Genomic DNA, 16,935 nt, shown 5'->3' with positions numbered 1-16,935 from the left:
GGAAGCGCTAGGTGATACCTACTGGTTAGCAATACCGAGCTTGGGTTTGCACGACGACGTCTCCATTGGGTCTGCAAATGGGTCATCTGCGTAGACGTGCCTCACCAGAGGGTCTGGTGGCTCGCTGGGATCAGTGTCCCACGTGGAAGCAACACACGAACCATCTCTGATGGTCACAGTGAACTTGTGAGCAGGAAGGCTGGAGGAGGCTGACTCGAACACAAAATTTGCTCCCCTCCTCTTTGCTTTGGGTCCCGGCGCTGCCTTTGCGTGCGCGTGTGCAGGAGCGCAAGGACGTGTCTGTGTTTCTTGTTTCCTTTCTATAGGACTGAATGTTCTGAGCCATCATGTTATTGTATGTGTCTGATGAGCCATATGGAAGCTGTGAGGCTTCGGGAGTGTTTTGGGAATATAATGCCAGGAACTGATAATCTCAGCAGCTCTTCCTTCTTATTACCGCATTGCTTTTGCTGCCATACCCGCTTGGAGCTATTTACGCCCCTTCCCCGCAAAGCTGGTATTTCCCCGCTACAGTCTTCATTCTCCATGGGGTAGAAAGGCTTTGGGAAGTGCCATCTGAGGCTCGCTGCGACTCTGTAATACTTTGCAGAGGCCGTTCTGTTGTCAGGCTGCCTGTAAAGGGTCTGTAGCATGGAATAACTCGGTCTCTCTGAGGGGAAGGTTCAGGTTTTGCAGTACTGTTAGGCAGACAAAAGGTGCATTAGCCCCGCTCTGCGAAACAGCCCTGACGCGGGGTGGTGCTGCTCTGTCACCAGCATTATTCCGCAAACTGGTTTTCTACGGTCTTTGATTCCAACAAGGCAACTTGCAAAATACACAAAGGATCAGATTGTATCTCCTGGCGCCGGCCGGCGTTCCCTTCCTGTGGGACATCGGCGGCTGCTGCTTTCTCTCTTTCCACACCTTTGCTTCTCCTGACCTCCTTCCAGGAAACCCACTGGCAGTTGTTTAACAGTTTCACTAGCGAGTCGGGCAGTGGGCACTTTTCCATACTGTGTGTTTTTCTCCTCCTGTGTTCGAGGAGCCTGTTCTTCCCCTGCACCTGTGGAGCTTGTTAATCTCTGCGGAAGATTCAGTTCTTTGACTGCAATCCAAGCCTGCACCATCTGAAGCAAACCGCATCCTCCTGCCCTTTGAATGGTCCCCGTCTTCTCTTTCGCTCTGGCTCAGCCCTGCACAGGCAAGGGTGGCTGACAAAACTGGGGCTGGATCACGTAAGAGGGGTGGACAGTTTGAAAAATTATAATCTTCCTCGCATTCAGTGCCCGAGATGTGACACTTGACCCAGGGGTGAAGCCAGGACTCCATGCATCCCATCTCCTTTCTGTGGACATGACCTGTTAATGTGGCTGTGCTGGAGACACTCAGAGTACCAAAAATGACAATTCCCCATGTAACTGATGAAGAAATAAGTTACCGCAGGGATAACAGCACTGTCTCCTCCAAGGGTCCTTATTGACATGGGGGGTTACAGCCCTGATGGTGGGCCAGGACACCTCAACGCTGCAGCTCTTCTCAAGGGATGGGTTGTTCAACGTTCCCTGCAGCCTCAGCTCCTCCTGGAGCAGTTCACGAAAATTTCTGTTTATGAATTGACCTTTTTTTATGCAAAAGGCACAAGTGCAAGACCACGCGAAAAGTTTGTCTCCCCTTGAACAGGGGTGGATGCAACTTAACTAACTGGAAAGACTTTAATTACCACGCAGTTCTGGCAGCGCTGGGGGGAGTGTCTAACCTGGTTTAAGTGCTCTTTGAATCCTTTTAACCCCTTGAGTTTTCTTAACCCCTGTGATATGTTGTGTGATCCCCGCAGCCTCAGTGGGCTGTGCTGGGGGTAAATGCCAGGCAGTTTTAGCATTACGCATGTTGTGCACCCAGCTCCTCCCTCTATGGGCTGTTCATTTCCATATGAAACATTTCTTGAAAAGCAACAATCTCAGGGGCTGATTTTATTGTCCTTGCTGTGGCCGATCTCAGTCATGGTGCCCTTATGAACATCCTGACTTACCGTTTATTTCTGGTGATCTTTGTGGCCCTGTAATTACTTCTTACCCATCCCTTTTTCGTACCAGCAGTCTTGCTCTACAGCCTGGTCCCAGACCTCTTGCCACGTTCCTGCTGGTGACACGTGCCGCTGAGCAAGGATCTCACTCTAGCAAGAAAATCCTGGTCTTTACGACCTATCTCAGCTTCCCCAAATCTCTCTCCAAAGTAGTAAAGGGGCATCGGCATCACTTCTGGCTGCCCTTAAGAGAAAGGGAAGAGAAACCACATCCCAGTGCACGAGGTGGTGGGAAGCGCCATGGGATGCCCATTGCACACCCATGTGCGAGGTTGACCTTGGCAGAGGTGCTGGAGACCAGACCCCGCTGCTGAAGAGGACCAAGTGTAGCGCTGGGGGGAAAAAATAATTTCAAAAGCAACACACAGCACTTTCACAGCAAGAAAGACAAGCCAGTGAAGGGGATATTTTATTTGAGTACTTCTTGGTGTTTCTAAGAGGATTGGTTTTAAATAAAAAGGTTTGTAAATGGACGGGTTTGCTTCTTCAGAAAGTCCCTTTGAACGTGCATCTTTTTTTGATAATGAAGCTGCCTTGTGCATGTCCCCCTGTTTCAATTTCCTTTCAAATTTAAATTTCCAGTATAGGAAATAAACGCGCCTGATTATTTCCGAATAGCTTTTCTGTTAGTCCTTGCAAAGTTGTCCATACACATACATATATATTTTTTGTAGGTTTGTCTTCTTTTCCCCAAATACCCGCACTGATCTTCTGTGTTCTTTTAATGTCTTCCAGGAGATTTCCATTCCCCACATCAAGTCTTCCTAAATTGTCTCTTTAATCCCCAGGTTCTTAGTGCTTGGCAATGCTACTTGTTCTGAAGTGCCGTGATGGGAGGAAGGTGGAGGGGTTTTTTTCCCCCTCATTAGCTGCTTTTAACATTCACCTCCTTTGTTTGTGTATCTTCTTTAGATTCCCTTCCCTTTGTGGGCAGGGCTTTGCTCTTCTGAGGTGTTAATAAGCCTCTGGCAGAGACAACATCTGTGGCAGAGGACATTAAGTTCTGAAAAACATACTTCTTGTGTTATGAGGCCCGTTACCTCATCTGAGCAGCAACTACAGCTTTTAAAGAGCAAGGACAAAGGAAACACTGGCTTAGGGCTGCTTCATGGTGGGTGGTTTTTTCCTTATATCAAGACTCCGGCTCAAAGTGTTTGTATGGGAGAGGGGGGAAGAGACTGCCGAGGGGAGGAACAGAGAGGAAAACTTGTGAAGGGGAAAGGAAAAAGAGAAGAGGCTATTTAAAAATACTGTGCATCGCTTAAACCAACACCTAGCGAAGGATAAAGGCTTTACAGTGTATATACGTGATCCATCCATCTGTTCATCCCTTTTATCCAATCCTATAGTCATGGGTATCATAAGAAGGAATAAGAGCGGTTAAAGCCTCCCCATCACAGGCATGTCAGATGTTCCACACTGAACAAGATCAAACCGGGGATTTGCAGCCTGTGGGATGCAAAAAGATGTCACGGAGGGATAAGTGCTCTTCCCTTCCTGTAGTGACAAATGGGAGGGGATCGTTTTTAGGGGGAGGGAGAGGAGAGCGCTGGCATCGCCCGCACAGGGGATGGTGACGGCTGGGTCACCACCTCGCTGCTGCCAGGTGTAACCATCCAAAAAGTTGCAAACTGAGAGCATCCAAGATTTTATGCCTCCTTCTCAACCTTATATCCTGATAGGACTTACGGGCTAAACATTTTGGGACAAAAAGAGGGCTGGTGCTAATTCAGACTTCAGGTGCTGTGGGAAGTGTTTGCACTCCAAAATAATTTTGAATTTGAATCAGAGAGCGCAGTTTTCTCCCCTCCTCCCATTCCGTCCTGCTTTAAATTTCCTGTGATTTACCTGGGAGCCTTATTTTTGCAAAATTTTCATTAATTTCACGTTGTTCCACAGGATGTTGTAATGGAAACACGACAGTGTGCTTTCTGGTCTGTGTGAAAGTCAGTCTGACGTGACATACTAGGTGACATATCCCAGTCTATTTTTAAATGAAGGTATCAATTCCTTTGCTGCTAGCTGAGCACCTCGTTGGCTATCAGATGCTTCGGTTGCAGCATTTTCATAGTTGTTGGTATCTCGAAAGCTGAATAAAGCGAAAAGGCTTCATTGCATAAGGTGCAGATCCTGATCTTTCTGGCTCCAGTTGCTGGTCCGTGGAAGAGAAGTCCTTGCCACAACCTGGGGCGCTGACTGATGGCCCTTAGGTTGTTGTGCCTGAGCCGTGTCGTGCCTGTGCCGTCACACAGCTCTGGGCAGCAGTGGGGGGCTTGGACCGCGCTGCCTCGATGCTGCTTCTTCACCTCATCAAAATCCCTCCCCTGCCCCGACCCGCGGCGTGGGACCAACCCGCAGACCCCAACGCGCGTCCTTCAGCAGCAAAAGCCCTTTGCCTGGGGAGGGGGGGGGCTGTCGTCTCCCCAAGGACACCTTTCCCGAAGTATCTGTTCTCAACTCCTGAAAGGCATCCAAACCCCTGTGTGAAAACTGAAACGAAAAGCTGGCTGGCACACGTTTTCGCGGTGGAACTAGGTGACTTCTGTGCCTGCAGATTGACGGTATCGCTGCTGCTGGCATGACAAGTCTCTGCGTGTTGTAACCCTGGCACCAATCAGTGCCACGGATGCAAGCTAGCCTCCTCTTTCATCCCTCGCAGTAGCTCCTTCCCTTCCCTGCTTAGGAAAAAGAGCTATTTATGGACCTGGACAAGGTGACCTCCATATGGCAGATTCTGCCACTCACCGTGGGGACTCGGGCTCGGCACATGCTCCTCGGGCAAGGCGGAGAGACACACTCTCAAGTGGTGGGCACATGCAAATGTCTGTTGCTTGCAAAGCAGCGGAACGTTTTATTTATTTATTTTTTTTTTTAAAGAAAGAGATAGTTAAAAAATAAAAATAAAGACTCAGAAAGCAAAGACTTCTGACTTCCCCCACGCGTTGAAGGAAAACAATGCATTTCTGCAGATTGCGTGTTTGGAATATTCTGAACCTTTATCTGGAATATTATGAAAAGAAACAATATAAATGTTTATATTTCCCCCCACACATAACCCCAGAAGGAGAGAGCTTAATTCCTCTGCAAGGGTGGCTGGCTGTCTCCACGTAACATCAATCCGCGCTTTATTCCTACCCTGGGGAGCTGCAAAAAAGCAGCCGTCATTGGGCAAAGCTGTGCCGGTGTAAAAAAAGGTGACCCAAATTTTTAAAGAAAAGGAGCGGCTGAGGGGAAGGGTGAGGAAGGAAGGAAGGGGAGCGGGAGGGAAGATGCGGAATCCCCCTGGATGCGGTGCCGGGCAGCGGCCGCGCAGGAGGCTGCCTTCCTGCGTTCGGTCCGTTTAATTTGATCAGGCGTCAGGGAATTCGCAGAGTGGCCAGAGTCAGAGGAGTGGAGCTCTGTTCCCTGCAGCTTCAGACAAGTAAAAGCGCCGATTATCCCCGTCCTTTGCACGCTATGTCCTAGAAAAGGCAGGCGAGTCCGAGCGCCGCCGCCGGCATGCCAAATTCCGCTGTTTGACCTGTGCGGTGCAGCCCCGTTGGTATAAACGGATTTACACAGGTTTAGCCACCAGCTGGTATTATTATTTTTTTTCCAAGTGCATCTAAATAACGGCCGGTGTTGCAGTAACAAAATTGTTTCATGAAGAATCACTCTTAATTATATGAGAGCACAGATTCCCTTGCAGCTCTACAGCCTTAATTTCTATCTGTGGGACCCAGACACCCCCCCCCCACCCCCCCAGGCTGCAGGATTTTGTGTGAAACCCTCTGGATGTAGCGGCAGCACTTTCAACGGAGACGTTACGTGCTGAAAGATCCTGGTTGCCCAAAATGGCTTTAAAGCATCTGTAAGGCGAAGAAGGGCGTATTCTTCCCTGTGTACCGCTGGGTCTCCTGGAGGCAATGCAGTTCTCCGTCCGCAGCCTCCCCAGTGCAATGTGCTGTTTGGGTTCTTGCAGGACCCGCGCGACCCAGAGAAAGACAAGATCTCGTCTTGCTATTTGTGGCAATTTCTATTTGGAGCTGCTTGAATAATTCATGGCGGATCTTAACTATTTCTTTTTATCTAATACGTATTCAAAGGTAATTTTTCTCATTATCCGACTATTTTTGCTTATACGTTTTTGGATATACGGTAATAGAAGTAAACTAGTAAGAATTGTCTCCGTCTAGGGCTAAACAAGGAACTTTATTGCAGTGAGCAAAACAGTAACAGCTCTACGGTTTCTGTTTTATTGGGCGTCTGAAGAGATGTGTTGCGGCGTCTTCTCTCTCCCTTTCGGCCCAGCTCCTCACTAGCGTGCACGTCAAAAGCAGGTATCCTGCCCATAAATCCCTTCTTCAGGCAGCGATGAAAGCAAACACCCCGGATATGTCTTTTGCAGCCAGCAGGAATCTGTAGGTAGAGATGCGCAGTTTCAGGAGAGGCATACATTAACAGTATTTAAGAGTTTGTTTTAAAGGGTATGTTAAAATCTGCCTTTCTGTTGATGCCTAAGTTAACATTCTAAATGTGTTTACAAACCTGAATACCTTATTTCAAATGTGAGGGGGTGTCTTAGGATGTGTCTGTGCGACTGCCTGTGAAAATGCGCGTTTCACTAATCACAACCGTCGTCCTGCTCTGGGCCCGGTTACGTTCCTGCTGGTCAGGTCTGGTTTCCAGGAGCGCCCACCCCATGCCAGGCACGCAAAACAGCAAAGGAGGCAGAGTCCCTACCTGGGGGGCTGCAATCGCGGTGGTTTTTCAGCCTCCAAATGCAGATTCTAGATGCTTCATTAGAGCGGCCACATTTGGAAACTGTTCTCTAGGGACGCGATCCAATGTCTATTGAAAGGAGGAAAACAAAACCCTCCCATTGACATCAATTTTGGTGGGCTTTGGATCAGCCCTTAAATGTTTTTCTATTCAGCGTGATTTTGTTTTCCTCTTTTGAATTACCTTTTTCCCCCTCTCTGTCTTTGCCTCGTCCCTCCCCTTTCAAAACCAACGTCGCCAGGTCGGAACGTGAACCTGCTTTCCAGGATGGGCAGATTCCATCCGTAGTGGGAATTTCTCATGGAGCACAAATACATCTGGAGGACATTAACTGTCCTGAGCGTGACCTGCTTGCTTACATAATTTATTTTAGGGTTGTTTGTTGTTTGTTTGGTTTTTTTTTTCATTGGGATTTATATCTAAAAGCACCTCTCCTAAGCTCTAGATGCTTGCTAACCCTGCCCAGCAGCCTGCCAGTTCCAACCAGCCAAAAATATATCACCTTACTTGGCTTGTGGGCATTTTTGTATCTTTAAAAGTTAATCCAGCTCTAAGATGGATTAATAATGGAACATCCCCTTAACCAAAGGCACGTAAGGTCGAGGCAGAGCTGTGTGGATATTCCAGGCTGGTTAACAACAGAAGTAATTTTATTTTTTTTTTTGTCCTAAATAGAACCCGATATGATTTATTTCAGCAGTATTTTTCCTGCTGGACTGAAGGAGGAGCAGAGGAGTGGGAACAGGGCTAGGCTGAAGGCAGAAGAGGTGATCTGAGAGGTCGACGGTGGGGTGGGGTATTGGGTGAGCCGGTACCTGAGGGGAAGAAGATGGACCAGAAAAGCATCAGCCTTTCGGTGGGGGAGAGCCGGGGGGGGAGATGAACTCGTTGCACAGATTAAAGAGAGGCAGGCTGGCACGAGGATGCCGTTGGAGACGCTGGAGCGACAGCAAGCCCCCTCAAGCTGCGTTCGCGTGGTTCCTGTCGTCACCGGGGTACTTTGATGTGCTGAGTTCGCCGTGTAAATCCCGGCTGTCTGTCATTTATTCGGCAGCGTTCTATAATGCGCTGGTGAGAGCACTGACTGTGCACCCTCCGAGCAGCAAAATGCTTTTTCCCTGTTACCCCTTGAATAAAGAAGGCACACGGAGATCTTCAGATACTCCCCTCCTCCCACTTTCAGTTCAGAGCCTTTAAAAATAAAACAAAACGGAAATGGAGGGCATGGGTTTTGCTTCCACGCGGGGTTGTTTCTATCAGCAGGTGCTTGGCTGGAGCCAGTGGAATTGCCGCGGGGATGGAAGGGATGCGAGAGCAGCGTTGGGCCTTTTGGCCCCCGAAAATGAGATGGCAGAAAGGCGGGTGGGTTTGTATCCGGGCGGCATCCTGGGGTCGGATCCAGCAGTACAGACGTTAAACCCCAGTGAGCCCGGAGCCGCTCCTGAAGGCAATGGGAAATTCAGGCAGCTCGAAGTCTGTGGTTTGGGGGCTGTTATTTTTCTCTTGAAACATTATTCTCTTCCTTTTCCTCTCTTGAAGCCCAGAAATCAATGCTTTTAAAAGATCCCCGATGGGTAGGTTTCTGAAGTGTTCTCTTTATTGTCTGTTTTAGGGCTTTTTCTCCCCCCGATTCTCCTGCTCTCCGACAAGAGTTGCTGGAGCGGGGAGGACACGCTGCATCTCATGGGTGAGGGACATGGGACAAACAATCCCGGCTCCTCCGCATGTCGGGTGGGCTGTTTGCAGGGTCCGGCCCCAAGACAGCAGGTGCTTTAGGGGTCCAGATGGGATGGGGGACTTCAACTCAACGGGCAGATGTAAATTAGAGCTTGCTTAGCCTTAGTCTTTGGAGAAGACGACTGGTTTGGTCTTGCTTTCTCCACCAAAAGCCATTTCATTCATTCCCTCTGAGTCTTCCCAGCAGAGCCTTCAGCCGTTTGGTGCTTTAATAAGGCTATAAAGAGTAAATAATATAACAGAAACAAGCTGTAAATTTCTTATGGTGGGGGGATTTGTCCTTTTCTTCCCCATGCTGCCAGGAGCCGGGAGAGCAGCGGCCGGCTGAGGGATCCAGCTGGGCACCCCATCTCCGTCAACCCCCAGACCCTGCACTTTAATAGATCGCATGTTTTTAATTGTCAGAGTACAAAACTTGGAATTTAGTGTGAAATGCCCTAGAGCTTGGGCTGTTCTGAGGGAGTCATGCTTGAAACACGTGTAGGAGACATATTCATCTATCTATCTATAAATATATATATATAAACACATATAGTTATTGCTGCTGAAGTATGTTTATTGAACATCTCAGCGTGTTTATCAATGATGGATGAATCATTGATGGCTATCATAATACCACTTCCCCAAAATACTAAACCAAATATGTTAGGCAACGAGATCACGAACAGAGCCACGCAGAGATCTCCTAACCAGGCCAAATGCGTCTTTCTTACCTATAAAAACCCATGTTATAAGATATATTAGCTGTAAATTCTTAACAGATGGGGCTATAACAAGCTGTTAGAGAGCATCTCCTCTGCTGCGGGGACGCACTGCGAAAATAATGCCACGCGGCTGTCTGAGCCCTAACGAAACTGAGACGAGCTGGAGGAGGAAGCTGTCATCTGTCTAGGTGTTGATGTCCTGCTCGTCACCGAGCGATCTAGCCAAGCAGTTGACCCCCTGTTAAACTCACTCAGCTCCTCTGCGTGTTTACGGAGGCACGAACGCTGCGACGAGCGTTTCCTCTTGTTAAAACATGCGCCTTCGCGGTCCCCCACGTTTCACAAGTGATTTGGAGATGGTCTAGAGAGCAGGCCACGTGCACCCGGGTACGTTAAAGAGTCTGTTCTCTGGAAGGTTTTTTTTCCTCTCTCCCACCTTTTGAGATGATGGAGTCCCGTGGAGAGTGAGTGAGACTTTATAGGAGCCATGACTGGGACTGTTTGAGCTATCATAGATTTTACATGCACACACAGCACTGCGCACAGTTATGGGAATGTGTAAAAGCAGCAAAATGTACGCAAACATATAGAGACCCATTCGTATACTTGTATAATGAGCAAACCTGTTTAACTGCAGGAAGAACTGGGGAGTGGCTCGTTCCTCCCAGAAAAGAAGGTTGATCTACAACATTTCAACATGATAAAATTGTAAACGTAAAAAACAGTAGAACTGATTTTATATAGAGGTGACATATTTCATTAGCCCTGCGTAACCCCTTGAAACAATCCCACTACTCCCTGTGATTTAGGGACTCCCACCTACCTTGCGCTTGAGAAGGCAATAAGTGTTTTTTCCTGTTTTTATAAAATACTTTGGCCTTAGTCTTGTATCGTGTCCTCCCTTCCCCCCCTCCCCGCCGGCCCCGAACAAACTGGAGGTTTTCCGAAGCCTTGTAAATCATTGCTCCGTAATCCCATAATGGAAAGCAGGATTACCTCCAGTGTAACACGTGCAGGACACATCTTCGCATGATGCTCATGTTGGGCTCGTTACCTGGGGGGAGGTTTCGGCTGCCCCACACGGAGCGACACGGGGGTTTACCTGGGTCCTTGCAGCACCTTCACCCCACGGGAGCTTCCCTGTCCCCTGTCCCCATGGCAGCCCGAAGGACTTCAGTCTACTGTTTTATCCAGCATTTTGTCCTCAAACTGAATAAAGATCAGGAGAAAATTATAAAATGCTCACTAAAATCAATTAACAAAAAAAAAAGCATTTTTTTTTTTTCACCAAATCCATGAGACTACCACCCACGAAGTCGTCCATTCTTTAAAGGTGAGGATTTAATAAGTAAAAGTCAGCCCCAACTGTTGGCTTTGGGCTCCGTGGTCACCGCGGATGGCGGTTGCTCCCGGCAGCGCTCGGTGCGCTGCTGCAGGAGCGGCAGGACGGGGAAACGGGCCCCCCGTGCAACGCGTGAATAATTCAGGTGCCTCAAAATCACACGAGGGAATATCTTCTTTTTTCCTTTTTTTTTTTTTTTTTTTTTTTTGAAGTAACACCTCATCAGCCCTGGGTACACAATGGCACAGGAGTTTAATGAGATTCCAAAAAGAGCCGTCTCTAAACAGCTGCAGATTGAACTTGTGTGTGCAAAATACGTAATTTTGTCTGTGGGTGTGTATTTACAAACGCACAAATGTAATAAAATAGTTGGGGAAAGTATGCTCATGAACTCTTTAAGGAAAAGGGGATTCAAATGAATTCGGTATGACCTAGCTGATATGCTTTTTTTAAAGTGATCTTCTGAATCTTCAAGATGTCCTTGTTTATTTTCTTTGATTGTGCTTTGATTTAAAATTCTAGGCTCATTAAATGCCATAAAAAGAAACATTTACATAATTTACAAGCTCTTTATATGAACATTTTAATAAAAGAATACACCTTTAAATCAAATCACAAAGGCATATGACATCTTTGAAGGAGAAACTTATATTCCCAAACACAATAAACATTCTTCTATTACTATGTTAATTTGGAAAACAGGTCATGGGAAATTAAATTGCTTAAAATAGGTCACCAATTATAACTCTGCATTCTATTAAAGCAAATGCATCTCTGAAATCTTTATTAGTTTATTTTAATTAAAGGCAGAAAAATATTCAGTGTTAAATTATTGCCATTTGTATGTTTTACATTGATATGGACACACATTTATTATGCAGTGTAAAATGCTGCACATCTTTTCCATTATGACGCTTGTATTGTTCTTAGTTACTTTACCCGTAAAGTAAGTCTATAATAACGTTGTGTTTTAAAAGTAAAAGGAGGGGGAGCCCAAATGAGGTAACGGTGCAAATTTAATTTGATCATTTATAAAAGGAAACGCAGAAGCCAACGCTCTCTGTATTTGAAAACAGTTACTGACCTCCTCAAAATTGTTATAAAGTAGGAAGGGCCTGAATTCCCTTTGTGCCAGCTGTTTGTACGCAGTATTGCAGTTCCTATTATGTTTTTAAATTAAATACATGGGGGTATATTCCGCATTGATGTTCTCTCATAAATTCGTTAATGCTAACGGTAATTATTGTACAAGCCTATGGTGAGAGCTGGCACCTACCCCGTACACCCGCGTTTGCAAACACCGTTCCCAAATTACTGTTGCAGCCTTCAACAGAGATAGAAATGAGTATGAGCTGAGTGTCGAAATCCCCTGGGCCACGCTGGCCCCCGCCGGGCTACCGCTGTGCTCACACCCTGGGCCCTGCACAGAGCTGGCTGCTGCTCGCCAAGGCGGGTGTAGAGATAATCTGTTCCTTTAGGCTGAAAGAGGGTCCTAAAGTGGCTTTAGCATCAATAAATGCCAGAACTGCGTAAAAGAGTGCTTCGGCAGTAAGCACCACGAGGCACAGATGTACGCAGCCATGGGGGGATATTCCTCTGCGCCGGTCCGGGCTCTGCCCTGCCTCTTCTGCTATGGAAAATAAGGAACATTAACTTTTTATGCACACAAAAAATGAAAATGTTGAACGCATGCAAGCATAGGATGTCAGTAATGGCTTTTATGGAACACAGGAGCACCTCTGTGGGGTTTTTAGGATCGACCATTCATGCGCATGCCGTCGCTTGAATTCACTTTGTGTTCTCCTGTTGAACGTGGTTGCCCATCCCGGCTGGAGAAGGTCACCATGGCTTCACAGAGCTGTTTCAAAATGGTTTGCCCAGATGCCACCGAGGAATTTTATGCTGTAATCCTTCCACATCAGGATGGTGAGAGGCTTGGATGCTTCTTAGGATTAGCAAAGAAACATAAATGCCCTTTTATCTTTAAGGTGTTGGTACAAATTCAGCTTCCTTTCATGCTCACTGCTCTCTGGACCCCAAGAGTGCTCTCCCTGCTCGCCGGGCTTTTTGTGAGCCCTTCCGCCAGCTCCCGGGTAGCCCAAGGAGGGGCAGCGGCTGGACGGGGTCCTCCTCAAGGACAGACCTGCGTCTTCATCCTTAACTCGAATTCCTGGCTGCTGCAAGAGAAGCAGCAAGACTGTTTTGTTGTTCAGTCTTCTTCCACGAAGACCTGCCAGGGCAAAGCAGACAGGATAACCGGTTTGGTTTCTTGCCAATGGAGTCACCTATAGATTTCTCCTGCACTTTTTTTTTTCCCCCTCTTAGCTGCTCAAAGCACGTCCTTAAAAGAGGCTCAAGAGATCTTTAAGTCTAAACAATAAAAGACCTATTACTCGCCCAGGAGACCAACAACAGCTCTCAAGGGTAAACCCGCATTAATTATGTATTTGAGCATTTGTATGTTATGCATTTAGACACATGCGTGTTATTTACCGACTAGGCGGTAATGACTGTGAAGCGGTTGCGATGATCTAGGGTAAATACGAACCTCCGAGGGTTTGAGGTGAAGCGGGCGGACGCAGAAGGTGGTGATGGAGCACCAGGCATCACACCTCCGGCGCCTGGCCGAATTGTGCCCGCTGCTGATAGTTTGTCAACCTCAGGACGACGTGAACGTGAATGGTGGGAACAGAGAGCCACACGCTTTTGGCGTTAAGGTCCTCGGATGGTTTTGTACGCAGGACCTGCCCTTTCAAACCCAGTAAGCTGTATGTAGTTGGGTGGTTGCAAATGACAGGGATGCTTGTTTCCGTGTGAGTCCCTGGAAGATGGGAGCTCTTGAAAATTCAGGCTTTTTCTTCCTCGTAGCCATGAATGTAAATTCCCTTTAAAAAAAAACCCAAACCAACCCAAACCACTTTGCTCCTGTCTGAATGCGCTGCTTCCTCTCTGTAGAAATGGCAGAATTTCACAAAGGATTACTATCAACCACTGCTGTCTCCTTCGACGGAGGAAGGAAAAGCAGCCAACGTGCCACCAACCTGCGTGTGGGGGCAGCGGCAGAACCAGACGTGGAACCCAAAGCCCAGCGCGGTGCCGTCGGTCGTGTTGCTGCTCTCACAAATCTGGATTCGGCAGCGACTGTAAAGAGAACCCGTCCCTCTGCCAACCCACCGCTTCCTCAGGGGACCAGCGCGTGGGAAGAGAGCTGTATGTGGCCAGTCCTTCCTCCATTTTGCACCGAAAGGTGTTCCCAAAAAGAGCTGCTTGCTTCCTGCGTGACTCGGTTTTTCTGGTATTTATTCAAATGCGGTATGTAAATATGAACTAGATGGTTTTACGAGGATAACTTCTATTAGTGACTGCGTAGCTATTATATCAGGTAGCAGTAAAACAGAACAAGCGAATCTAAAAAAATTAAGATCCATCAAGCACTTTTGTTGATTCTCTTCTGGAATCAAATTTGCCGAAGCTACATAAAAGTGCGTTATTACTTCTCTGGAATAGGGTATATATATATTTCTTCCCACCTTTCTTACAGCTGGAAGCAGCTCCTTATTTTCAATAAAGATATAACTTAACAAGTTACTGTCGTTATCGATCACGTTTATCATCTCTGTTTCTCTGTGTGGACCCGATACTCTCCCCGTCGGAGCCAGTGAGCATTTACACTTTTGGTTTGCAGTTTTGGCTCTGATACCTGAGGGGTTTGCACAGACGTAAGGGGTCTCGTGTCACAGGGGCTGCTTGTAGTTGACAGTAACGGGTTGCGTGATGGGGTCCGGAGATGAGACGTGTTCTCTAAAGTCCTGAGTCAAGAAAATATTTCCTTCAGAGCGGCACTGAAACCTATGTCAGCATGTCACTGCGACCAGTGGGATTTAAACATGCTTAAATTTAAGAATAATCTCAAATATATGAATGGGTTTCAGTCTGTTCCTAAATGCTTTCCTGAACCGCTGTTTGGATCTGGTAAATTTTACGCTGAACTCCTAAAAAAATATTTTTCGTCTATTTAAGAGAAAATACAGCCAGCTGAATGCGTCCACCGAGCCTGCAGCTTCCGTTCTGTGTTTCTGTAGGAAGAGTGTTTGGGTTTTTGTTTGTTTTAACTTGCAGGGCGTCGAGTTTGGGTTTGTTTTTAAATCTTAGTCTAGGCGCTTCCAAATGAAAAAGTTCAAATTATACAACTGTGCAAACAGCATTACTATAATCTGCATAAAGATGGGTCCGGAAGAGCCGCGGTATTAGCGATTCATTAATATGCAATGAAAAGCTTATTTGCACTTTGTCTAAAAGTAACAGTAACTTCAGGTTTTCTCTCATTTGCATAAATGATACAGCACAAGACTAAACCACTCCAATAATAGTCCTTAATAGGATAATCATTTAAAGATTTTATGTATGGGCTACTGAACTGTCCATTTAGGCGCATTTAAGTTAAGATACAATGTACGGCTCGGAGCATCGCGTTAAGGAACGTGCTAATTTACTGAATCTAGTTTCCCAGGCAGCGTTTGCAGAGGTCATTTTTCATGAACTACCGTAGTCACTTAAATCATAATATTTCATAATAAACATCAAAGGCTACTGTACGGTGGGGATCATAAAAAGGCAACAAAGCTGCCCTGTGCTCGTATTCGCCTTCAGCTCGGGCCGCTGCCTGGCTGGGGGAGCATCGTCCCGGATTCTCAACCGTGAGGATTTTAAACATATTTACAGCTTCGTAGCAGCAAAGCGCGACATATAATGGTGCCTGCTAAACCTGCGTTAATGACCAAAATAGTCTTCCCTAGAGGTGCACTTGCCCTCGTCAAAATAAATCCTCGCCTCTAGTAGATAAAACAGCCTCGTCTTTGCTCACAACAGTCCTGCAGCTGAGAGTCGTGGTGCAGTTCTGGGAAAAGCAGGCTCCGAAAGCTGCCCCCCCTCTGCTTCTCCAAAGAGATTTGGGGGTTTTTAACTTGTGCTCAAAATCCTTCAGTGGTTTTTGGGATCGGACCCTCTGGGCTGCCAGAATTGATCCCCTCCACCCGTAACGTTCAATCATTCCGCATTTAAGCAAAACGTGCCTAATTTTCATTTTAAGCCTGTCCTTGAGCCCAGCTGGCCTCACTGGGGCCGCTGGTTTGCTGAAAGCGGAGCCCGTCCCTGCCCTGCGCTGGGTGGGGGGAGGATGCTCAGGGTTGAAAGGGGCTTTCGCCAGGCAGTGGGTGTAGGGGGATGGATTGAGAACCTTCCCTTTTCCCTTTATTTCTTAGCAGAAATGCCGTCATTTTTCATACGGCAGCTGCTCCCCGGTGGGGTTGGGCAGCTTACCCTGGGCACTGCCTGCTGGAAGGACCCTTGCCTTTCCCTCCGGCACTGGCCCTGCGACCGGGGGAGCGCGGCCCGTCTGCGCTTCCTCTGTTAGCCTCAAAACAAAGATCCTTTCAAACCAGCCATCGGTAACAAAAGGAATCCCACCGGTCTTTCTCGGTGCGCTTTTCCACGTGCATTTAAATGGTGAAAAAACTTGAAGGAACTAAGCTGAGGGCGCTGCCTGTTGCAGATGGAGGCGGTCGTGAAAAGCCTGTTCCGAAAGCGTGGCAGCTCGCGTCTTCCCTCCTCTCCTTCCCTTCCTGTGGTCCAGCAACACTTCAGCCTCAGAGCTTGACCCTGGGCAGTGCTGGCCACCCATTGATGCCAGAGGCTTCAGAGCTGCTGATGGGGACGGTAACGACCCTTTAAGCAAGGTTTTCCTCTCAGAGGGGATTTTTACTGATACAAATCCATTGATTTTTCTGCGTTTGGCTGCTGAGTTGCACGCGAGAGCCTAATCAAGCCTAAACGTCTCTAACTTTTATAACGCCAGCAACCTCTCCGCAGACGAACCCTGATCTGAAATATTCATTTTGGTGGCACGTCTTAATTGCATTGCAATTATTTCTGAAGTTACTCTGAGTGCTTTTCCTTTGCTGCCTCTACATTTTCCATAGACTCTTACAGCATTCTTTAAATCAAATGGTGCTCAGATACCATGGTGATGGTTGACCTTATTATTATGGGTGACCTCTTTCTTTTGGCCTCGGACAGCAATGGCTGACAATAGCGAAGGGCGTTTGCTGTTTCTGCGTCAGGATATGTGGGTGTTTTACAGTCCGCGTGCAAGATGGTGGGTGCAGATTAAACTGCGGCTTTTAAATCATAAAGCCCGACGAATAAAAAGTCAAATGTGCAAAATGCCATTACTGGGGGCTCAGCGGATTTCTTGACACTGCCATCGGCATCCCTGACGTCCCGAGTTCCAGTTCCAGGGAAAACAGATT

General features: G+C 47.3%; 1 long non-coding RNA gene across 1 annotated transcript in view; it reads left to right on the top strand.

Moving 5' to 3' along the window:
• LOC141750248 (uncharacterized) overlaps nucleotides 1-14,215 on the top strand; it is a 52,884-nt gene extending 38,669 nt beyond the window's left edge. The window contains exon 3 of the long non-coding RNA XR_012589622.1: nucleotides 13,583-14,215. This is a non-coding gene — a long non-coding RNA (uncharacterized LOC141750248). The remainder of the gene's footprint in view (nucleotides 1-13,582) is intronic.
• The last annotated feature ends 2,720 nt before the right edge of the window (nucleotides 14,216-16,935 follow it).

The sequence above is a fragment of the Larus michahellis genome, chromosome 12 (genome assembly GCF_964199755.1).
Source record: "Larus michahellis chromosome 12, bLarMic1.1, whole genome shotgun sequence".
In the NCBI taxonomy this organism is placed as follows: Eukaryota; Metazoa; Chordata; class Aves; order Charadriiformes; family Laridae; genus Larus; species Larus michahellis.
This window is presented reverse-complemented; position numbering and strand designations above follow the sequence as displayed.